The sequence below is a fragment of the Ochotona princeps genome, chromosome 5, assembly GCF_030435755.1.
Source record: "Ochotona princeps isolate mOchPri1 chromosome 5, mOchPri1.hap1, whole genome shotgun sequence".
NCBI classification, from domain to species: domain Eukaryota; kingdom Metazoa; phylum Chordata; class Mammalia; order Lagomorpha; family Ochotonidae; genus Ochotona; species Ochotona princeps.
This window is the reverse complement of record NC_080836.1, coordinates 56,036,788-56,062,022: the sequence shown is the minus strand read 5'-3', so window position 1 is coordinate 56,062,022 and position 25,235 is coordinate 56,036,788. Positions and strand designations below refer to the sequence as shown.

Sequence of the window (25,235 nt, the reverse complement as noted above, 5' to 3'; positions counted from 1 at the left end):
ACAATGGGATGCGGGTCTTTTTGCCTGGTGGATGCGCGCAGTGGGGGAATCCCAGCTGAATTTGATCCGTGGTGGTGCAACAAGGTTGAGGAATACATTATGGTGGTGGTGGGGGGGAGAATGTCAGGGCCTATAGAACCATGACACATAATGCAATATAATCAAAACAAAAACAAAAACAAAAACAAAAGCAAAAAACCAAAAATGTCATATGGCAACCGGGTGGGGTGGTCCACTGAGGGGGGAGGGTACAGGGACAGGTTGGGCCAAAAATAAAAAATGAATAAATAAAAAAAAGAAAAAGAAAGGGCTTCTAAAAAAAAGTCTCAGTTCATCTCACAGGAATGTCCTGGAAGAGATTCTGTAGCATAGATGTTAACATCTGTGCTTTATAGATGATAGCCAACACAAAGGGAAAAGGCTATTACTCTCCCTTCTTGCATCTATCCCTGGCTGACAGTAAACTGCCAGTGCTTAGTGTTAGCATATTGGTAGAGCTTTATCATTTTTAATATATTACTTATTTACCCTTAGAAAGTGGAAAACTATTGTATGTCCCTTTCTAAGCATCCTCAAACTATTATTGCTAGTGGTGGCAATCTTTCTCTCTGTTTCTGTCTCTCTAACTTGGAAGGAATGGAAACATTCATTTCATTCTGGCTCCTAATCTCCATCTTTTTCCTAAGATTTATTTATTTTTATTGGAAAGGAATATCTAGAGAGAGGATAGATAGAGTGAAATATCCTTCATCCTCTGGTTCATTCGCCAAATGGCTACAACAGCTAGAGCTGAGTCAGGAGCCAGGAGCCTCCCCCAGGTCTCCCACACAGTCTCTAGGCTTTGTTTGGGTCATCCTCTGCTGCCTTCCCAGACCACAAACTGGGAGATGGATGGAAATCAGAGCAGCCAGCAAGAACCAGTGCCCACGTGGGATCCCAGCGCTTACAAGGGAAGGATTAGCCAATTGAACCATCACGCCAGCAACCCCCCCCAATCCTTCTCTTTACACCACCTCCCTGTCCACATGTTTCTTGCACTTTCACCCCCTCAACAGCCCAATGCCACTACCCTCTCCTTCCAGTTAGACACTGACCTGACAATCTTTTCCAGAGGTTTGTGGGAATAACATATGGGTGGGCTGATATTCTACTGCTCTGGACTGAGCAAGAAGGGATGAAGGACTCTCAGCAGGTGGGCCTTGTTCATACACCGGAAGGTCCCTTAGTCATGGTCCTCAGAGCCAGGTAGCAGACACACATCCTTTTCCTTTACATCCTCAGTGTACCAAGAGCTATTTTTGGCTTTTGAAATACATAGAAAATGAGCAAATGAAAAGAGGGAAATAATCCATAAAGTCAATGGCTAATCAGCAACACTTAAATATCTAAGAAAAGAGAATCACATTCTCGAAGGTCTCATCAACCAACACGCAGGGTGATGAGTTGGCCCCATTTGAACATTTTCTGTGTCTGTATAAATTTGTTACTCAAGGTAAATCACAGTCTGTCTAGCCACATTTGTTAACAGTGCATGTAACTCTTAACGGCATCTCGAAAGCATACTTACTCTCAATTTCGCTTCTCATTCGTTTTTATGATGCTGGAGAAATTCAGATTATATAGGCTTTCTTTGTGCTGAGATGGTAATTTTATATCGCTGTAGATTAATAGCATTTTTAGTGATATTTGGTATCACTCATTTGTCTCCTGTGGTCGTAAAGATATATATTTTTTCTAATTTGGCTTTGCCAACAAATAAAAAATAAGAGTCTTTTTCTGTTGAATGGGCAAAAAAGTCATTCTGATCATGAAGAATTATTCTCCCTTCATATACCCACAATCCAGCATCTAACTGTTTTTGTTATTGCAGCAATACAGTTTCCACAAGAATGTGTGTGAGTATGCATGCCTGTGTGTATGGACATGCATGCCTGCATGCATGTGCACATTTTGGCCTAGAGAAGAACTTTTGATAGCCTCTGTTTGAGCTTCACTTTGAATTCTGATGGCCAAGCTTCCAGCTTATTTCTCTGGAGACTGTTCAACCAGGTATCCTCATTTAGGAAGACTTAACCTTTCCCTTCTCTTCCTTCTTTTCTTTCTTAGTTTCTGGAGTCCTGCAGATTTCTCAACTTTGGGAGCATATTGATTTTTCTGGAATTCTGTTTAGAGAATTGGTTCTGCATTGCTCACTTGGAACAAGTACCCATTCCAGTGATGGTTATTATGGAAGAGAAAGGCAGTCAGACTCAGTGTAGCTATCAGCTTTTAACAGCTTTCTCCATCTGCTAAAATGTGCAATGAGAAGTTGCACATAAAATGCTGATTAGCACCTCAGTGCAGATTCATATAATGATCCACTTTCTCTTGGTTTACATCACACTCTCCTAAGTACCCATTCACCTGTTCTATTGGAAAATTTTAATCATCTCTCTGACATTATCTTGGCAATTTCAGCGGCCACTTCACAATCTTTCAAAGTCTTTCTGCTCCATTTCATTCCTATTTATTTTCTGCTTGTGTTAATTATTTTTGCAGCCTGCATACGTGTTTGTCAATAATGCATTACATTTTCCGTGTGTCAGTTCTTCAGCCCATCAAAGAACTCTGCTTTTTACATTCTGAATCTATTTTCTCCTTCTCCGACTCAGCTCATTTTGCTCTGGGCCTGCCTCTTGACTCTTCATTTCCAAAACTTGAAAAGTTGCGTGAAACTTGGCAACTGAAAGCCAGTCCCCAATTTAATTTGATCTGCTTCTCCCCAGAGCATTAAGTTTGGGCCTGCAATAGGCTGCATCTTGTTCCAAAACTCTGTGACTTCTTTGTTGTCCTAAATGTTGCTGCCTCTGGGATGCCCATTTCTGGATTAAGCCTTACACACTTCACCCCTCTTCAATCAAGAACCAGGACATCAGTCTGCCATTAAGCTTCAGGATGAAGAAAACTTCTCATGACCTCTCTAAAGCCACTCCCAAATATGAAACTTTGCTTAATGAAAAAAAAAAAATCCTTTTCTTGAAGACTACCAAAAGAAAATTTCTAGCATGGTGCCAAGTGTATACCCCTACTCTATAAACAGTCTGGCACCACATGTGACAGAAAGGGCTTAGGACCCAGTGACTCCTTAAGCTCTTTTTGAGGTTTACAGAGGATATGTATTACTCATTTTTTTTTCTTTAAATCAATTCTACCACTCTTCCCTTTGCTCCCAGCATATCCTATTCTTGGGAATTTCCTAATGGTTCCCACTTCCTTTCTCATGGTTACTGAGAAGATTACCTACAAGTTGTCATGATCCCAAGGTTTTTTTTTTTTTTCTTGTGGCTGCTTCTGAGAATTCCCTGATGGCTGAGGAAACACCACATTCTGCTTCTCAGAATGAGGGCTCCTTTGCAGAAGGGTACATGAAGGAAAGTTTCCTTTCTTGCCTTTTGTTTCAGATTCCCTCCAGGGTTACACACATCCTGTTCTGTTCTCCAGGTTCCTTGGGGAAACACTCAGGCAGTGACGGGAAGGGAAAGGATGCAGGTCTGCACCCACTGACAAGGGCATGGTGATATGAATCCCTTTGCCTCTGAGCTGCCCTTGGTGTTTTTTCTTCTGTCCAAGTTGGTCATTCACATGCACACCAGACTCATTCAAGTCCACGCACTCACCCTTGGTAAGATTCTAACTTCCCTTCCTTATGATTTTCTTGGCCAAGTGTTTGTGTGATATATATTTTTGGCTCTCTATCAGTTCAGAGCCTTTCACCTCCATGATGCAAGAGAATGTTGGAAATGACAGAGAAAAGCAACGTACGGGAAATAAGACTAATTTGAAAGGTAGGGAACAGGAGGTTTCTGTATTTTTAAGGATTTTAAGTAATCAGAAATTTATTTTATTGTTAATCTTTTGCTAGTAACCACTAAATTGGTCTTTTCTACTGATTGTCCCAAAAAGAGAGAGAAAAATAAATAGACAGATTTTCCATCCATTAGTTTACTCCACAATTGCCTGCAGTAGTTGGTATTGGTTCCACTTGAAGCTAGAAGCATGGCTCATTCCAGGTCTCCTCCGGGGAACCCGAGTACTTTAGCTTCTACATTTCAAAAGGAGCTGGATGGAAAGAAGAGCTCAGACTCACAGTTAGACACTTTGTAAAGGGGTGAGGGTGTCCTACACAGATGTCCTGCTACAATAAATGCTGATCCCAGCACATTACCTGTTAACTGTTCTTGATATTCTCTGATAGTCATGCTGATAAGCAAGGAAACTGGCAAAGACATGTTAAGGGAGAAGCAACAGAGAAATAAAATCACTTCTTTCATCATTCAGATACTCACTAGATCACTTGACCTATTCATGGAGAAACAGTAGCTTTCTCCTATCCAGAAAGTGTTCTTTTTCTCTATTCCTAGACTTTTTGGAGATAGCTTTCTAGACCTTGAAGATCTCTTCTAGATCTCCAGCAAAGACCTCTGGCAGGGCCTTTAATGTTCAAGAATGATAAGAAAAAATATTATTGTACTACCTCTAGACTACCAGGCATTTGAAGTTGCCTTGCAATTGACATTGGGCAGCATAACTTTCCCACTTCAATGTTAGCTCCAATATCTAAGTCAGGCTAAGAAATTGTTTTCCCAATCACTAAGTACTTTGCCCAGTTATAATAAAAATTAATTATCAGATTATTTTTTCTTTAGTACACTAATCATGAGTTGGGGCAAGCTAAAGAAAAGTAAATGGATGCATGGAAATGTTAACAAAAACTATTTGCATGTCTCTGTCTTGTCCTATATCCTACAGAGCACTCTCCTACAGTTTCTTCTTTGTTGTTTTATCCAGAGTACAAACCAGGAGTTTAGTAAATATTATCCACATTTTCCAGCTTAGGAAACTAATAAAAAGATAGGCTTAGGGAAAGATCCACAATTAACCAAGATGGGAATAAATACTGCCTTGAAATGATGACAGCAAAGGTGTTTGTTCTGAAAATGTAAGAGTGAAGGACTTCTACATCATACTTTTTACTGAACTAAAAGTATAAGGTTACTATTATTATTTTTTAAATTGAGACTTCCATAGACTTCAGGTAACTTTAGTTAGAGATGATCTCATTCAGTTTCTACATGTGTAAAATAGAGATTATAGTATATGTGCTACTGAAGTGAGCACAAAAATAAGCATTATAATATTACCTTTTCAGAAAATGCTTTGAAGAGTTCTTGTCTAGGGCCCGGCGGCGTGGCCTAGCGGCTAAAGTCCTCGCCTTGAAAGCCCCGGGATCCCATATGGGCGCCGGTTCTAATCCCGGCAGCTCCACTTCCCATCCAGCTCCCTGCTTGTGGCCTGGGAAAGCAGTCGAGGACGGCCCAAAGCTTTGGGACACTGCACCCGCGTGGGAGACCTGGAAGAGGTTCCTGGTTCCCGGCTTCGGATCGGCGCGTACCGGCCCATTGCGGCTCACTTGGGGAGTGAAACATCGGATGGAAGATCTTCCTGTCTGTATCTCCTCCTCTCTGTATATCCGACTTTCCAATAATAATAAAATCTTTACTAAAAAAAAAAAAAAAAAAAAAAGAGTTCTTGTCTAATCATCATGTACATCATGAATATATTTTTGCTTGTCAATTATTCCTCAATTAAGATAGAGAAAATAAGTTTCTCTATGTGTCATGGCACAGCAAATATTCTATTATATAATTCTCCAAGTGTTAGAAATTATTATTTTTGTTAACTAATAAAATTCCCAACAGTTCTTACACTATATGATCCATTGGGGACATGGCTAATTGCTAGACACAGAATGCAGCCTACATAAACAGTGCTTTTTTATCTGCTACATTTGAAAATTGAAACATTTCTCATCAAAAAAGAAATGCCATTTGCAATTTTACTGTAACAGGTGAAGCTTTGCCTATGGTGCTGGTACTACATGCCAGCATATAATGACAACCAAGTGCCAAAGGGCTCTTCCAGAGGCTATCCTTTCACCTGTCCACAAAATCCTCATGATCCCATCTTGGGTCTTCCACAGAAGGCAGCAAGGGGTGAGTTGATGGTGTTCTTCAGTACGAACCACCGGAGACAATCTGATCAAGCTTGTATGTTTGTTGTAAAGCAAGCACAAACTTATATAGGGTTATGGAAGGGCAGAAAGACATCTCCTGACAGTCCTCCCATCCAGCAGACACTGTAATTGGCTAGAAGACATGTCTATCTCTCAGGACTCTCCAACCATGTAACAGGTCAAGTACAATATACATAGCTGTTAGGAATGCCACAGGTCAAATTCACCACGTGGGTGGGCTGAAGGTCATCCACACTAAGTGTGGCTGGCAGGCAACGTGGGACCACACTGACTTGTCAGAGTTGCTTGTTAAGAAGTCCCAACACAGCTCATCCAAGGACAGAAAAGACAGACTGGGGTGCAGCCCCCCACTCTCACTTGTATGACCAATGAACAGGTCATGTTGAGGTCTTGGTCAGAGGGTTACCCCAGGGATGTGGTGTGCTGTATGCCTAGGGTCTCCCACATGGGCCAAGCAGGGAGAGATCCAGAGGCAATCTCTCATAATTCCTTATGTCCCACATGCACCACGTGGCTTAGGTAGCCATTTGTGTGCTCTTATCCTGTCTACAAAGTACTTTGTTATAGGCTCATTTATCTTTTTTTATACAAACTGTAAGATAGGAGGTTGAGCAATATCATCCCATTGTACATTTGACATGGCTAAAAGGATGGGTTAAGAACTTGAAAACTGTTGGATAATGAGTCTGTTGGGACGGGGACTTAAAAAACCTGCTTCGCCATTGTCATGCTGCTTCCCAAACCATGGGAACCAACTCCTCCCTCAAATTTTAGTGAAAATTGTCTATTATTTGCATCCAATGCTTTTTACAGTGATTTGAAGCAGCAGGGTAACATGGTGTATCAGTCTTCAATGATAAGTTAAAATGTGACCTAAGGTGTATGAGGCAATGTCCTCTCCACTTTGCTAATAAGCAGAGCGGTTTCTAATTATTTGCATGGAAGTTGGCTCCCAAGATAATTCAGTGTCCATGTGGCTCCATTTCACCTCTCCTTATTTCCATTACCTTGCATATTAGCTATGTCAAGTTGATGGGCCTGCTATTCCCCAGGGTGATTGTTATAAATACTGGTGCTTCAGTGAAACGCTTCCTGTCTTCTGGAACCTCATTTGAACTAAGCAAGTCTTCCATAATGATCATTAATGATGTATTGCATGCATGTAAATGTTGGATATTAATCTTTTGTTTATTTTATTTATACCATCAGACTTCTTAGAGGTTCTTCGTAGTGTGCAGTTAACTGATGGTCAACAATAGTACCTCCCTTTGGGACTGAATGATGTTTTTAGCTGACAATTTATTGAAGTAGGTGAAGTCTTGGCCTTAGAGACCTAGTTGCTTGATCTGCTTTCGTTGGGAGACATGACTGCCAAGTGAGCTTGGAGCAGACATATCATTAATGTTTTAGGCTGGCATAGTGGCTCACAGCTTGTTAAGTTGCCACTTGTGAAGCTAGCATCCCATATGGGTTCCAGTTGAAGTCCCAGCTGCTCCACTTCAGGTAAAGCTCTTTGCTATTGTGCCTTAGAAAGCATTGGGAGAGCACTAGCCTCTGTGAGCCATAGAAGCCTAGATGGAACCCCAGGCTTTGGCATGGCTTAGTTCTGGCTATTGTATCTATCCATTTAGGGTATGAGACCAGTGGATGGAAGATAGTTCTTTCTCATGCATGTTTTTTTTACTCTTTCTCCTTCTATCTGTAATACTGCCTTTAGATAAAAAAAATCTTAAAAAAAATAATTGGACCCAAAACTTTGTGAGCCTCTTTCCAGTATGATGATTCTCTACTCTCTCGTGAATGCCACAACTTGAGATTGGAAACTGTCCATGCCAGAAAGTCCTTACAAGGTGACAGGAATTAATCCTGCTGCAAACCCTTGAAGAAGGGACAATCTGAAGCTGGGCACACTCTGTTCCTTTTTCTTTTTTTTTTTTAAAGATTTTATTTATTTTATTACAAAGTCAGATATACAGAGAGGAGGAGAGACAGAGAGGAAGAGCTTCCATCCAATGATTCACTCCCCAAGTGAGCGCAACAGCCGGTGCTGTGCCGATCTGAAGCCAGGAACCGAACCAGGAGCTTCTTCTGGGTCTCCCACGTGGGTGCAGGGTCCCAAGGCATTGGGTCATCCTCGACTGCTTTCCCAGGGCACAAGCAGGGAGCCGGATGGGAAGTGGAGCCGCCAGGATCAGAACCGGCGCCCATATGGGATCCTGGGGCGTTCAATGCGAGGACTTTAGCAGCTAGGCCATGCCGCCAGGCCCCACTCTGTTCCTTTTTCATAGGACCTAGAGCTGGCCCATGCTGTATGGGTCTGAGAATTCACTAGACCTGTATTCTTCAATAACTCCTTTCTTTTGGAATCTCAGTGCCACATTCTAGATCAAATTTCAAATAGTATTCCATGATAAAGGATAGATAGACTTCTTTCTCTGTATTGAATTGGAAGGAAGTGTGTGGTTTGGCTTAGTTTGTTCTCATACCATTGGACTGGACCAGAAATAGGGTAACATCTGTGCAGGAAACGGCGAAGTGCTGATGTTCTACATGGCACAAGGTCAATGGGCTTGACATCAGGAATTAGAAAGACTTAGATTTGAGTTGCTGTTCTGTTGCTCTATAATCTGCTATCAATGAGCTTTAGTGAGGTTTCTGAAACTGTGTTTTAACCTTGGATTCCTCTTTGTATACTGGAATAAAATCCAGACCCATTTCATAGTGTTGTTGCTAGGATTAAATAACTCTCTCTCTCTCTCTCTCTCTCACACACACACACACACATATTTATGTGTGTGTATATATATTCTCTCTCTCTAACTCTCTCTCACACCCACACATACACATATATGTCTGTATATATATACATATAGATGTATTATATATATGGAGAGAGAGTTAGAGTATACACACCTTGCTCTAAGCACACCTCAGTGATTTGAATGAAGAAAGATTAAGTTGGAATTCACACATGAATCTCTGTCTTGCCAGAAGGATTCAACACCTTCACTTAACCAAGAAAACATATATGGCTTTCAACATACATTTGAGAAGCCACATATTGCCCAACGTTGATTTTGGGGTCTGTTTGAAGAGTCACTTCAGTGGATTCAAGACTCATCTTTTTCCATTAAATCTCCTATCTTTTCAGAACAAAATCATCTCTGCTGTCCCAGTGCCTCTGGCTTTCTAACTTTCTATCCATTTTTATGTGTGTGCTAGTATTTGACTTGAATTCTCTGTGATTCTAAGGGGATGCCTCGATTCCATATGGCTTTTTAGTGTTCCATGAATATTCAGTCACTTAAGTGAAGTGTAAGATGAAGTGGAGGCTGCTTTTTTTTTTTAAATGGAACTTTTCTTTGACAAGATATGTCTTGTATTAGTTTTCTTAGTTATCTTTTCATCACTACAGCTAATTCCCATCTACTTAGGAAGGCAGGAAGTCTAGTTTAGGTTATGGTTTTGGAAACTCACAGACCAAGGTAGAGCAGTTTTCCTTTATCTGCATCTGAAAGAATGACAATGATGGAGTATTGGGAGAGGAGGGATCATATGGTGAGCTGGGGACAACAGAGAGAGAGGCGGGGCCAGAATTGGATTTTAAAATAAATGATCTAATGAGATCAGTCTTTCCAGTCATATCTCCAGTATAGGCCCTCCTCACAGACACCATCATTGCATCAAGCCTCTATCCATATTTCCTCAACCATTAACTTAAATCAATTATTCATTACTATGAAGCTTTAGAGACCAAGCCTTTAACCCATGAATCCTTTGGGTTACTCTCAAACTATGATCCAAACCTTAGCACACCCTCTTCTTGATAAGGGGGATAGTGAAAATTGCCTGTAAGATGAATTGATAACGATTAAGCGTACAGATCTTGTTTTTCCTCTACTCCTTTTCCATCTTAGCTCCCATATCAACAAGCTATAGAGCCCTGCTTTGCTGAACCATAAGAGAGTGCCTGGGTGGGTCAGAGTGATGCTAATGATGCTTGCAGCCTTTCTTAAGAATGCTCCAGAGGTGGCTATCACTATGTTACAAGTTCCCATTTCAACACTCAAATTCCCAAAACAAATAATCAATTAAAAAGCCCCTCTCTAGTACTGACCATCATAAAGAAGTATAGGTTGGGAAAGCACTTCATTTTGTTGTAAAGCAGTTACGCCTTAGGATCCAGATTTATCTTCCTGATACAAACCAGAATCTTTGATCTTTGATTTTGAGTTGAGCCAAAAACACCTTTGCTTATGCCACAAAGCAGCCCCTGGGGACGCTGAAAGTCCTCTGGCAGAGTTGACTGTTGTAGTATCAAGTTCTTGTCAAAGGCTTTATTTATGAGAACTTACTTAAAACATTTAAAGAATAAGGTACTTTAATTCCAGATCTAGAATTTATTATCTCAAAAACTTTAAAAAATTAAAAAAGTAAAAATCATCAAGAAAAGGAAAGGAAGAAGGATGAGAGGAAAGGAGGAAGGAATATCTTCAGGCTCTTAGAATTGTATTTGTAAATGACCTTAAATCTGGTAAAAGCTCGTTAAAAATAAACCATAAAAAAGTATTTCATGAAAACACACAAAATAACTCTCAAATTTTCTCATCCTCAAAGATGAAGGACAGAAAGATAATCAAAAATAAAAAAATGCAACTTCTTGGTGGAAGAGACAGAACTCAAAGATTTTACACAGATTTCCATTCTTATAACCATTAGCTTCTAAATTCTATCATTTAGGAGACTAACAAAATCTCTGTTCCCTCACATTGTTGACCTATATCCAAAATCAGTTTTCTATATACAAAACTATTTTTCTCCCATCACCCTTGTTTGTCACCAGAGACATGACCTGAGAAATGCTTGCCAGAGCAACTTGCACTCAGCAGCATATTTCTTAGTAAGTTAGCAGTGCAAAAAAGCAAAAATAGAAGTTAGTGATTTCCTACAGCCCCCAAACAGCTTTGTTCATCCAACAGAAATGTTGTAGCACATTACTCCAAAATGTAGACTAGGACCCTTGGGTATTTTACAAATGAACAATGGCTGAGTCATTTAATTTAAGAAACACAGCTAGCTAAGCACTCGTTTATTTGAGCAAAAATTTCAGAGGGTTTTTATCATGCTTGCACAAGATCCAGATATCTGAAGACTTTGTAAATCCATAAATAACCCCTGACATTATGGGCCATTACAGCTTTTAAAGACTCATTGCTGTCTGTTGGATCAAACGTGTGCTTCATGCAGAAGCCTGGGAAGATTTATGTCTCCCATTCCACATCATATCTCTATTTAAAACTCGCTATCTTGGGAATGAACTTCAAACTATTTTTGCATTCTGTGATATAGCCTTAAGTTTGTCCTCCAAGAAGGTCTTAGAAACATTTCAGTTCCCTAAGGTAACATCTGTACACACCTGCAGCTGAGTCTCTGTCTTTTCTCTTCTCCCATGGGAATGGATCTCAGCGTGGTAGCTAAAGTGTCATGGTTGAAGACCTACCACTTAACTCAGACTTGACCCAAATCACATTAATCTTTTGAAGAGATGAATGTTGGGAAGGAAAAGCCAAGCTTCTTGCCAAAGGTTGTTTTTAAGTTTTTGCTCATGACCAGGACAAGCAGGGTAGTGCTACCCCATTAAAAGAAACACAGGAAAGCTCCCCAAAGCCAAGAGGGGGTAATTAATTCCATATTCATCAGAGAGCTTAGAGAAGGAAAAGTTTGGAAAGAATCTTGCATTCTAAGCCCTTGCCCAAGATCTTACCCAATCTCCTTGATCATTTTTGATTCTATCCACCATGTGTTTCAAACCCAACTGCCCTTTCCATTTGTCTTATTGCAGTTTCAACAAGAGATTCAGTTCACCACAGGTCATTGTTACTTGGCCCTGGAATTATTGATCTGTCTGTATCACATGGCTGAGAACAATATCATTGGTATTCGTAGAGCTGGTCATACATCAAGTCTGGCCCTCTACAGTTGGAAGGTATTTGTACCATTATCTATCCTGACCATCATCAGAGCATAACTGCCCATTCCAGTGCCTTTCTGCTTAGAACATTGTCTCACATTCCGGCCTTCTGTGCTGAAATCCTTTATAATTCACACAATGATAGTTCATAGCTCCCACATCCTGTATCACAACTTCAAAGCACTGTCACTATAAAACTCATGGTATTGATCTCCTTCCTTGCATTATGTCTATCATCTCCCCAGTTTGTAGACTCCTCAAGGGCTGCAGTCATCCCACCCAGTATCCAACACAGAGCCCTGTATGTCACCAATTCATGAAAAACATGCATCAAATACATAAATATATGTACACAATTGATTTTTGAAACATGGAAATTTTTGGAGTCAAATAGATGCAAATTGCAAGGCAGTAAGACGAGCAAGTTGATAGGAAACAGAAATCTCTTGCAAAATGCTGTGAAATATGGCATGTATGTATGGAGCTTTCATTTATGGAGGATATTTTGAAGTACTGCTACCTTTTCTAGTCATAGTTCTCCACTGTTTGCAGCCTGGAACATTCAGTTTTATAACACCCACTTATCCAGCACTGAAAAGTTAGTGATAGCAAGGTCTCTGCTGACCTTTAAGCTTTATACATCTCAAATTTGTGTAGTTAATGGGACTGACATGGGAATATTTCCACAACCTGGTTAATTTCTGCTTCGCACTATAAGATTACTTGTATATTCTGACATTTCAACCATTTTTCATATATACTGGAATTATGTTTACATCAATTAAAGTATCACATTTTACTGCATTTCTATTTTCCTTACAAATTAAAATGTATTTTACTCTGTCACCTTAAAAAATGAAATAGCAGCACCTGACATCATTTATATTCATCTAAGCTCTTCCAAAAGGGTTCCTGTGCTCCTCAGTGTCACCAGTCCAAACCAGCACAAAGCCTTTCCGTTTGCATCATCCCAGGCCCTTTTGGAGACACCTGTCCTTGAGGACTTCCAAAGGGCAATGGGAACACTTCTCGGGTCACAACCTAGAGTGCTTGTACCTTAGACCTCCTTCCTAATAGTCACTATTAGCTTTCAGGATCCATCTTTCCACTGCCCACCTCTTTATATCTGCATGTCCCATGATAAAAGGAACCCACCTTTCACCACATCCAGGAACTACCAGGCACACTGCCATGCAATTCTCAGTACTTATTGCATCAAGCCAGCTTCTATACTACTTTCTAATTCGTCTCTGTTTGTATCAAAGGATTCTCATTTGTTGGATAAGACTCTTTATAATGGACATTAGATGGAAAATGTGTCTAATTCTATTCCTTAGCACCTGTACACCCTCCACCTTGCTGTGCCTTCTTCTGAGTCATTTTTTTTCTTCGGTGCCTTCTGATGTTTTTCTGTAGTGCTCATTTCCCTCTATATCTCTCTACAACTGTAGTTCATTCATGTTTGTCTACAGTTATTATTTTTGTAACAACAACTAAGTGTGGAATTCTTACTATGAGTCAGCACTGGTACTCTTCTATGGATTATCTCATATAGTTCTCATTACATTTTTATGAGTAAAAGGTAACTTTTCATACCCATTTTACAGATTGAAGGACTGAGGCATAAAACAATGGAATGAATTGGCCAAGGTTACATGACTAGAAAAGTATGACTCAAACAGTTGCACCCACGTTATCCATCATGCCTCAGTGCTGCTTACAGAATGCCTACATAATGGGTCAAATGAGATATTCTGACATTTCGCATCCAGTCGGCTAAGGAGCAGACAGCCTGCCTGGCAGGTTGCCTTGTGACAGCTGCCATGGAAATAACCTTTTTCCACACCGAGTTAGGCTACTTCTATCCATGGGAGACTCTCTGGAATATTGGTTAATTCTGGCCTGATCCCTTCCAAAACCTTCATCCTTGAGGCAGGTGGCACATCAACTGAAACTGGCATTCAGACAGCCACCTGCAGTTCTGTCTGCCCTCAGAGAAGGTTACAACAAATATGCTCTCCATCACAAAACTACTTGCAAACAGCTCTCACATGGAGCTTCCCCCAACTAGAGCCACCAACCTCTTTCTCCTGCCCTGGCCTGCCACCTCTCTTTATACTGCTTATAAAGAACTAGTAACACATCTAAAGACAATAAAAATTGAATTCAGACCCAAGAACAGATTCCTTGTAAATTCTCTCCTGAAATAGTTTCCTGCCTATCTTTTAGAATATTTTCCTAAATATATTACTTTTATTTTTGTGAATAAAATCTCTGAAATTAATTACAATTGTCTAAAACATTTCAGACTAAATAGAACATGAAATATTATTACCATCATCTCAATCAACTCTGCCTATGAAGCAAAGAAGCCAAAATACCAGAGTGGCTTTAGCTCCAGCTCAGCCATTGGTTTTCAGAATCTAGCATTTTCTTCTTTGTAAATACCAGTTGCCAACACCAAAGTCCCCACCAATCAGAAAGGTTTTTGAAAAAACTGAGTTATAGGTTCTGATTTTTTCAGATCCTATAATCTTGAATTTGTTTTTTTTAATTTTTATTTTTTTTGTTGTTGTTGTTATTGGAAAGGCAAATATACAGAGAGAAGGAGAGATAGAAAGATCTTCTCTCCACTGGTTCATTCCCCAAATGGCAGCAACAACTGAAGCTGGGCCAATCCAAAGCCAGGAGCTTTTTCTTTGTCTCCCATGTGGGTGTAGGGTCCCAAGGCCTTGGGCCGTCCTCTGCTGTTTTCCCAGGCCACTCACAGGGAGCTGTATGGGAAGTAGAGCAGAGCAGTCAATAGGAATGCTGACACTTGCAGATAGAGGATTAGCTAGTTGAGCCAACGTGGAATATAATCCTGAATTCAAACAGCAACTTTCCTGTTGATATCCTCAGAAATTTTTGAGCTGTATATGGAATGTGTGTACCTAAGGTTTTTCCTTGCCTTCTTACATTTTTTCCATTAACTTAATCACATTATTGGTGCGTGTTTCATGAAAAGAGTCAGCACCCAAAATCAGGTTACCTGGAGATCACCAGCATTGTTTTCGGCTTGTTCAGTTAATATTCTCCTGGCTAATGCTGGCTGAATACCCAGGCATGTAGCACTGCCATTAGTTTTCATTGCATGAGTATTGGTGAAAATAGGACAGAGATATTAAGCTATGATGGTGGAGGCAGATGGGGTGACTTAGGAATGATGTGATCAAGCATTTGGGGGCAACGATATAGAAGGAGCGAGGTTCAGGGTGGACAAAAGAAGGCAACAGATTTTAGGGAAGCCCTGGTGATGGGAAGACCAGGTTGGTACCCAGCTGTGTCCCAGAGACTAGGAACCATCTCTCCTCACTACCACATAGGCCTAACCATAGTCTCTTTGGTTCTTTCTCTTACCCATTTGTCAGTTCTCCTTTGTCTCCCTGCTGCAGCTACATGGCTTGAGTGAGCTTTGTCAATGGTAGCTGGTCTTTGCTCATGGTCTGAGGACTCCAACATGGTTGATATCAAATGCTATGGGCTTTTGGAGCTGTGACTGAACAACTGTTTTCGAAGAATAAGAACAGGAATCTTGGAGTTGCTAATGGACTAAAGGGTGAAAGACTGCATTGTCTTTTGGCATTCATTTAAATTCTGAGTGGGGGGTTAGAGAGCAGGTGTCATCTACTTGTTCTTAAACAATAAGAGGATGTGCTCTTTTAGAAGAGAGACTTTACTTGTAATAAATCTGGAAATTTCATCTGGATGAATTGGAGTAAATGGGAGAGAGTGGAACGTGAACTATATGTTGGTAGCCAGTTTCCATTCTGCACCTCTCTCCATTTCTAGCCCCCACCACAAACCTGGGACCAAGGACTTAATAAGTTACTGAACAGAGGAAGGAATGAGTGAGTGAATGAATGGATGAATGAATGGAAACAAAGTGAATGCCACCTGGAAGCAGTGTGAACGTGGGCTTGGAGGACTGTGTGGGCCCTGGCCCTGCATGCCTGCTGAATATTCTGGGCAGCAACACTGCCAGCAGAAGCTCCAAGGAATTGGGACATGGCACAGGTTGAAAAGCCTATAAATAGGCTGCACTGCTTTTGGGCTTAAGATAAATATTCATACTTAATACTAGTTCTAGGGTATGAATTTTTAGATCATAATTCTTTAGAATTTATTATCATTTTAAACTTAATTGGGTGAAAATATTTATTGGTGGGGGAGGGGGTGCAATTACCCAATTATCAAAGCAGAATGAATCCTAGGAGGGACACTAAAACTATCTTTAAGTACTGAGAGGATTTTATTACGGCAACTCTTACAACAATAATGAATGTTATGCGATCCCGGGTCTCTTTTCCAGTAGAAAAGGAGCACACCATTTTCAAACACAAAACAGATTTGCATTTGTGGAGAAAGAAACAAGACAGGGCTCTATGCCAACTGCCTAAAATTGCTTTTTCTTTGAACGTTAAGAAAAAGGAGGGGCGGGAGGGGAGGACACGTCTGCTGGAGCTATGGAAATGTGGGAACTAGCTTTAAAAATATGCTGGCGTTTTCCCAAACAGGGAGTGCTGACAAGTATAATCCTATTACTCAAATCACATCAGCAATGAGATAGATGAAATAAAACCATGATCTCCTGCGATGGAGCCGGGTATTTGTCCATAGTCTTTCCTTGTGTTGTCTCAGTCTGTCCTCCTCAAAATGGGACAGAGTAGAAAACAATGTTAAGGAGGCTTTTAAAACACATCATTGAGATTACAGCACCTTTTAAAATAAACAGCACTGAATACCAACACAGGTAAAATGTCATTGTGAGATGGGGCTCCTATATTCCACAGCGTGCTTTATGGCTTTCTAGTGTGTGATAAAATCTGTTCACCAGATGTAGTATATGTCTCCTGTGTAGCATACTTGAACATCCTAGAGGCCCGAGGCCCATTTATTTCATGTAATTGCCTTTCCTGTGCACACCTTGGGGCACCTTAATTCTCTATTTTATTTCAGGCACTGTACAGGGTACCATCTGGTAGTTTTAAACTCATCCCATTTTATTACACTGCTGCAGCAGCTATATTCAGCCCTACTGCAGGTTTTTGGGGGAGACAGACTTCTCACTGCCAGCTATTTATTTTTGCCTGAAATAAAGTAGCCTTGAGCCATCAACATGCAGGATTCACACGTAGATCATCACTGGTCTGTACAAGCTACATGGAGCTTCCCGGGCAGCCTGCAGACTTGAAGCAGTTCCGAATTGCTTCACACAAGCTGTTAAATTCTAGAAGGGGGATTCTAAATTCTTTGCCTACTTCTGCACATAATGATATCTTTTTAGTATCTCATTTATATTATTTCAGTTCAGATGAGCACAAAAATAAATGTATTCCATCACATCTGGAAAAGTACCATAGAGAAATCACTTAATATACAAAGCTGCACACCTCATTATGAGGTTCGTCACTCATTTCAAACCCAACCTTACCTCTGTCCCTCATCAGCACGGCTTTTGTTTGGTTACTGGTTTTTTTTGTTAAATTGTTAAATCATTTTTCAAGAAGATTTGCAAGATCTTGGAAAGGCAAGTTTGGAAGTAATAGACTTGGCAGAAGGAAAATAAATCTCCGAACCATGCAGCTTTTTGGCAGCAGGTCCCTGATGATAGCAGTGTGTCTGCCCTTAACGCGTGCACAAATTAGATAGGAGGTAATTCTGCTCTCTGAGAATTCATTCCCACTTCACACAACCCCTGCAACTGATGCACCCACACAACTGGGCAAACCACTTTCATGAAAGGTCCCTAAGATGCAAAATAATGCACACCCAGCTGCGCGTTTCCAAGTGAATTATTAGTTCACCTGCTAGTTCCTGCCTTACCAAATCCCTATTGCTGCACGTGTTATGCATTCTGCCTTTTTTTCTCCTGCTTAGCCAACCTTTGAGGTCTGGCGGCCTTTACAATGACAATGGAAAGACTGCAACAAGACAGAGCCAGGTAGGGCAGAGGGTGAATGAGTGATGGGTTTTGGCTTACCAGCCACTGCCACATCTTGACATGTGTTATCTCAGCATGGTCCAAGGAGAAGATTGCCAGTTTTGGCGTGAGGTATCAGGAAGCCTTCCAGAGTACAATCTGCTACCTGGCTTTGATGACCTGCATAAATAAACAAACCAACATGGGGGTGCTGGCTTTGCCCCTGGCATCTCAGCCCTTCGTTATTGTGCTGGAGATGGGTGACAACAACTCAGCCAGAACTGGAAATGGAAAAATATTTGAGGAAGGAAAAGGGTAGATTTAGACCCATGGGCAGCAGATTCTTAACATGTTTTGCATTCATGGCAATGATAAATGTTGCTAAATGCACCTGGTTGTAGCTGTCGGCTGTGATCTAAAGCCTGTTTGAATGAAAAGAATAACTCCCTGTTATTTATTGTTACAAGCGGAGTTTACTTTGCTGTCTTTAACCTCAGCAGAAATCAGAAATGCCTGTTTAACAGCAAGCTGATGAGTTCTCAGGAACAGAGCAAGGAGTCATTGGTTGGCATCTTGTAAATCAGTAGGAGAAGACCAGTGACCAAATAGATTCATATTTGTTTTCCCAGAGATTTCCTTCCTCCTTTGACTCACAGGCAATCTCATTCTATAAAAATGTTAATGTTGGTCTGAATATGAAGGGTAATTTTTTTCTCCCACAGCTCTGTCAAACACATCTTTCCAATAATTAAATGTGCATCCTTGGGCTCTTGTTGAACAAAGCAACCGCAAATCCAACTAACCTTTGAAGAATGAGAGTGTCAAAGTATAAGCAGATGTTTTAATTTGCACAATGCGAGGATTTTTTGGATGCCAAATGTTCCTAAAATAGTTATTGTATCTAGACAGCAGGAGAAAGATACCCTAAGAAATGATCTACAAGCCTCTCAGTTGCGGAGACATTGTCTCCTCCAGCAGAAGTGATATCAGATTCTCTTAAGAAAGCAATGCATTCATCAGCATCTAATGAGAAAGCATCATAATTCTGTAATTGTAACATGCAGGAAGAAGAAAACGGAGCACTGCAAAACTTTAAAGTGCTTGTGAGCACATGCACTAGCTCACATACACATACTCTGTTAAGTATACAGCTAAATTAAATGTGGAATTAAAAAGATAGGGGGGAGGGGAGAGGTTCCCTACTATCCTGTGTGTAGATACTAAAGATATCTAAAAGGATTTAGGGTCTGTATGCTATTTTAAGGGTGTGTATATATATTATAAATATATATTTATTAAATATTATTAAATATATATTTATTAATACTATATATATATATATTTAGCCATGATATTACAGCATCATGTTGTCTAGCCTGTTGGACCTGAATTACTTCAGGGGAGATATTAGCACATGTTTTTCACAAGTGGATGGATGCAGGAGAGATTTATATTAAACATAAAGGAAAAATGCCTGGACTTACAGAAGAACCGTGAGGAGCCTGAACAGTTTACAGGGAAGGCTATTAAATTTACCTCCTGGAGATTTTTAGCAGTCAACAGGAGACCCATCTGTTTGGGTTTATTTCAGAATCATTTGAAATTAATAGAATGGGTTCACCAAGAGTTTCCAAGTTTTTCTTTTCTGTCACTTGCCTGCAAACAAGCTAGCTGTCCAGCAAGCTATCCACTGAGCCAGACCTTCAAGTTTTCAGCCAAATCCAACTTCTCACAAGCCCGAGAAATTGTCCCCCAAAACCTCTTGTTGTAAAATTCAGGCCTAGGGACATTCATGCACTGCTGCCAGTGGGCAGGGGAATGGAGTAGACAGGCTCTTACGTGTACCCCAACCAAAGTGCACATGTTCTCTAATTCTGCAATTACACTTTCTAGGACTTTATCTCACAGTTCTAGTTGCACACTTCAAACTGACCCATAATGTCACAGTGTTTATAACATCCAATACATTTGGAAACCATGAAAATCTCCATCAAAACAAGACTGATTAAACAAGTTATGGCTTATCTGAGTTGAAACAAAGAGGCAGTTCTATATGTCCCCGTTAAAAGCTAAGAAAAATGAAGGCAAATTATCTTGCAGAATACCACATATAAGGTACTTTTGCTGTTTATTTTAAGGAAATAGAAAAAAGACATGTTTTCTAGCATATAAAAAACATCTTAACTAGTATGCCATTTGAATTTATAGCATGCGACTAAAATCTATTCAAATCGAAGATACCAAAATTAAGTAAATAACTAAGAGAAAATAATAAAATAGGAGAACACATTTCCAAGCCAAACCCCCAAATTAAGTGGGGTATTTATTCTACCTTATTTCTGGTTGCCACTTGATTCTTAACTGGTATACTGGTATAAGATGAGCATCCAGTGGAGATGGGCCTGTTTGCTTTTGGTTTTCTTGTTGTCTTTCTGTAGCTGTAAAATTTCGGAAGAGGGAAGAGCACAAAGGGGTCAGAATCTGGTGAGAGAGCATCAGAGACTATTTCCTGACTTCACAATTTGTGGGTTGGTTAGAAAAGCCTAATATTGCACAGAGAGTGAACTTGTGCCTAGAACCATAGAACAGTAGAGTCCCACCAGGCACAGAGGGAGAGTTTAGCCCATCCGTTTTGGGTTTTTCTTACCAAACTAATGTATCAAATAAAGGCCTGGTAGGAATGATGCTTGAGGATGCTAATTCTGGGGAGCCTCCATTAGAACACTAAGCATGATCTGAAAGCCCAGTCGTTTCTTCTGCTAAAACACTTGCGACCTTCCTTTGCCCCGTGGCTTTTTCACCAGAGGCTTTCTTCCTTGTAGGAAGAAGTTCCCACTGTGGGTTCGTGAAACCTTATCCGTTGGTGATCCAAACAGGTGTATGAGAAGTGAGCCAATCAGAGTCCACCAGAGACACGGGCACTAGGAAGACAGCTGTTCAACGTTTTGAGTATTATATTCCTCTCCCTAAAAATAGCCTGCTGAACAGAGAGTTAAGTTTCCATGCTTTTACTCGTGAGGTTTTTATTTAAAGAATACCCCATCTTTACTCGCAGCGGAGAGGCTGAAGATTAAAAATTAGCCACAGCATAGTAGCTGAGCAGTCACAATTTTTCATAACGGTTTTTAGTATACATTTGGGATTATAATTTCAATATTATGCAAATGCATTTTATGGATCTGTAATACAGAATGTGTACTGGCGTTAATGTGCATTAGTGGGCGAGCACAAAAAGGCTCCAAATGAGCCATTTTGGTGTCTGCTTTCAACATGTATTATGAATAATAAGTAAAATGTCTGGTTTAGAACAAATAATATAAAATTTGAATTCCTCTTGATGTACATCAATTACACAGGCCTATGCAACTCTTATCGAGGTCTTCCTTTGGACGTAATTAAAAACTGACTCTCAACCAATATTTTCCTGTTTATGGTTTCTCTTCTTAAATGGTAAATGAAAGTAAAATAAATGCATCGAATACAAAAAAGGGGCTATTTTATCCCCATTACTCAAAAATAAATATTAACCAGATGAGTGAGTTAAAAAGAACTTTATTCATAGACATCAAAATAGCAGCCCAGGTTACTACTAATTTCATGGTGTTCTGAGTATGAAAGAGTGAGGAAGAATCTAATCAGAATTGCAAAACTTGTGGCATATTTTCAATTAATAAAATTAACAAATTTAGGGCCTGTGCTATGGCATAATGGGTTAGGCCACCCAGAAAACCAGCATATCCTATGGGCATCAGTCTGTGTCCCAGCTGTTCCACTTCCAATCCAACTCCCTGATGCACCTGAGAAAGGCAGTGCAGGAAGACCCAGGTGCTTGGGACCCTGCACCCATGTGGGAGACCCAGAGGAAGCTCCTGGTTCCTGGCTTCAGACCAGCTCACTCTGGACATCGAGGCCATTTGGAAAGTGAACTAGAGAATGGTAGATGCCTCTCTCTGTTTAAGTCTATCTTTTAAATAAATCTTTTTAAAACATTATCAAATTTAATGATTTAATGCATTTAATGCAAGATAATTGTCATTTCAATGATATTTAAATGATGTGTATTAAAAAGTCTTTCTTAATAGTCTTGTGATGCAAAATGGGACCCCAGGTTGAAATTTATCTGCATTTTTCTTTCAGTCTTGTCAGTGTGTCTTTGTTGCTACAGAGATTCAAAAGGCAATTTGAGACTTTTCCTAAAGGCAGAGGATTGAACTAATTTTCTTGACTTCTGAGATAGAACCTACAAATATTTCTTTCCTGGCAATATTTTCCTTTTAAATTCTTACATATTATTTTATTTATTTAAAAGGCAGAACAACTGAAAGAGCAAGACAAGGAGTGAGAGCCTCCATCCCTGCTTCTTATCTAATATTCAAGGTTGTGCCAGATTGAAACTAGGTGAATTTTGTCAGATTTCAGACATGGGTGGCAGAGATCCAGGGACTTGAACCATCACCCGCTGCACTCCATGGTGCACATTAGCAAGAAATTGAGTTAGAAGCTCAGCTGGGACTCGAGCATAGAGATGACACTATTGGATACCTTCATACCAAGCAGCAGCTTAACACTATGTGCTATAATGTCTCACCCTCTATGAAGGTTTTTCCTAAATAGTGAAGAATGAAAGCCTGGACAGAACAAATGATGAAGGTGAAGGCTTTACTATGGAAATTGTCGAAGTAGTTCAGTCTTGCTATTTACATTGATTTAATAAGGATTGTGAAATTTATTGATTCTGTTTCTTGAATACATGTTTCCCACCTGCCACATTCTTTGTCAGTCTGGAGCAGAACAACATTGCACAATCTAGGGAGAATGGACTAGGTAGTCAGTTAATAACAGTGTAAAAGTCTCTTGCACACTGGCTGACTTAATGCCTTTTAAAATGCCACAGAGTCCATGATTTATCTTTAAAATGATAATAAAAAAAACGCCAAAGCATTGCATTCCTCCTAAGTGCTTTATATGCATTATTTCAGCTGACCCACAAGATAGGTTTTATAAGTCCATGAAATGGTTGAAGATTTGGGGTTTTAAAAAGATTAAATAATTTGTACAAAATCACCTATTTATGCCAGTCTATCTAATATTGTAACCCAAATTCCTAACCACCATATACTCCTGGGTCCCCTATTGTAATATGCAATAGGCCATTATTCAATATGGGCAGTGCAACTAAATCCTAAAATCTAATCTAATTTCAACTTAGTCATTGACTCACTTCTTGTTCACATTTTTATTTTCCCTGGTACATTTCCATTCTTAATGGTGGTCTGTGGAACAAAAGAGTCTACTAAATTTAATAATTGTGTGCTGAATAAATAAATCATTACTTCAAAAAGCTTTCCAATTGAAATTCAACAGTAAAACACTGCTCATAATCTATACACTATGATTTGTGTTGTTGTATCCAAAATTTTTCATAAAGATTCAAGTTAAATCTGAAGTTAGATTTCCACCACGGTCTCTGTAGCCCCAACTCCTGGCTCACCACTCTCCACCTCCTGTGCTATTGAGCTGAGGCTGCACTGTTGTCTGTACAACGTTTCTACCACTTCTGGTTGGAGCAGTTCCCAGGATTAGGAAGACACCAGGTGTCCTATATAGCTAGGTTGTTGGTGGTGCTGATCTTCCCGGAACCTGTTGGATGTTAGGTTGTTGTTGATTTTGTTTTGTGGCTTTTCATTTAAGGGGATGTATAGTAACTGTGTAAGGAGACTATCATATCCAGTAGCATGTTATTTAACTTCATGGCATTGTAAATTTCTATTTTTCTTCCTGTTGTTGATTTTGTATTGTGACTTTCATTTAAGGGGATGTACAGTAACTGTGAAATGGAGACTGACATATCCAGAGGTGAGGATATAATGTGGCATGCATCTCTACTTCCAATCAAAGATGAACTTACTATGAGACTGTCTACTATATCTTGACAATAGGATGCTTGACTCTCTGCCATTGTCCATGCCTGCAATGATGGACATATGACTGTGTATGAAGAACTATACTTCAGTAATGATATAGAGGAACTAGCGGGGGGAAATTGGGGAGGGGATAAGGGAGATCCCAGGAGCCTATGGAACTGTATCATAAAATAATAATAATAATAATAAAGCACAGTGGACAGTAGGGGAGAGGGAGAAGGGATTGGTGGGGAGGGGGAGAGAGGGAATAAGCCCTATGCCTGCAAAATTGTAAAATAGAAAATAATAAAGAAGTAGAACTTAAAAAAATTCAAGTTAAATCTTATGAGTAGCAAGGCAGTGTTTTCTGTTAATTACCAGTCAATAATGGAATGAATCAGCATCCTAATTTGAAAACAGATTATTTGTTATAGAGTAGCTAAGACTCCTGTTCTAAGAGAATGTCCCCAAAACTGAAATGTGCCATGTTGACAATAAAACCTGAAAATTAGAGAGTGGATACAGGAGAAGCTGAGACCACCATTGTGGTGCAGTACACTATGCCTCCACCTGTGGCACTGGCATCCCATATGGGTATTGGATCGTGTTCTGGCTGCACCACTTCTTTTTTTTAAATTATTTATTATTTAACTTCAGTAATTACATTGTATTATGTGACACAGTTACATAGATACTTGGGTTCTCCCCACCCCTCCCCAAACCCTCCCACCATGGTGGATTCCTCCACCTTATTGCATAACCACAGCTCAAGTTCAGTTGAGATTTCCCCATTGCAAGCGTATACCAAACATAGAGTCCAGCATCTTATTGTCCCGTCAAGTTCAACGGTTTCTTAGGTATACCCTCTCTGGTCTGATGACAGAGCCAGCAGAGTATCATCCCAGTCAATTGAAAGCTCCAACATACCATCAGCAAAAATTTACATCATTATGGAATTAATTGACATAGTAATGAGTAACCAATATGTTAAAAGTAAATGCGGGTTCCCAGCCACCTTCTGTGACCACCTCACCTATACTTCAATTTTAGTTTATACACAACATATAACATTCAAAACATAACATGTTATACATAACATCATGTCATCTTAAATTAAGGCAAACATGTGGTATTTAACCTTTTGGGATTGGCTCATTTCCCTTAGCATTATGGTTTCCAGTTTGGCCCATTTGGCCACAAAGAACTGCATTTTGTTTTTTTTAATAGCTGAGTAGTATTCCATGGAGTAGATGAACCATAGCTTTCTTATCCAATCCTCTTTTGATGGGCATTTTGGTTGTTTCCATGTTTTTGCAATTACTGATT

The 25,235-nt window shown here is 39.9% G+C and overlaps 1 long non-coding RNA gene across 1 annotated transcript in view; it reads right to left on the bottom strand.

Moving 5' to 3' along the window:
- LOC131480380 (uncharacterized) overlaps window positions 1-25,235 on the bottom strand; it is a 187,701-nt gene that overhangs the window by 31,708 nt on the left and 130,758 nt on the right. Inside the window, exon 7 of the long non-coding RNA XR_009245468.1 lies at window positions 20,339-20,444. This is a non-coding gene — a long non-coding RNA (uncharacterized LOC131480380). The remainder of the gene's footprint in view (window positions 1-20,338; window positions 20,445-25,235) is intronic.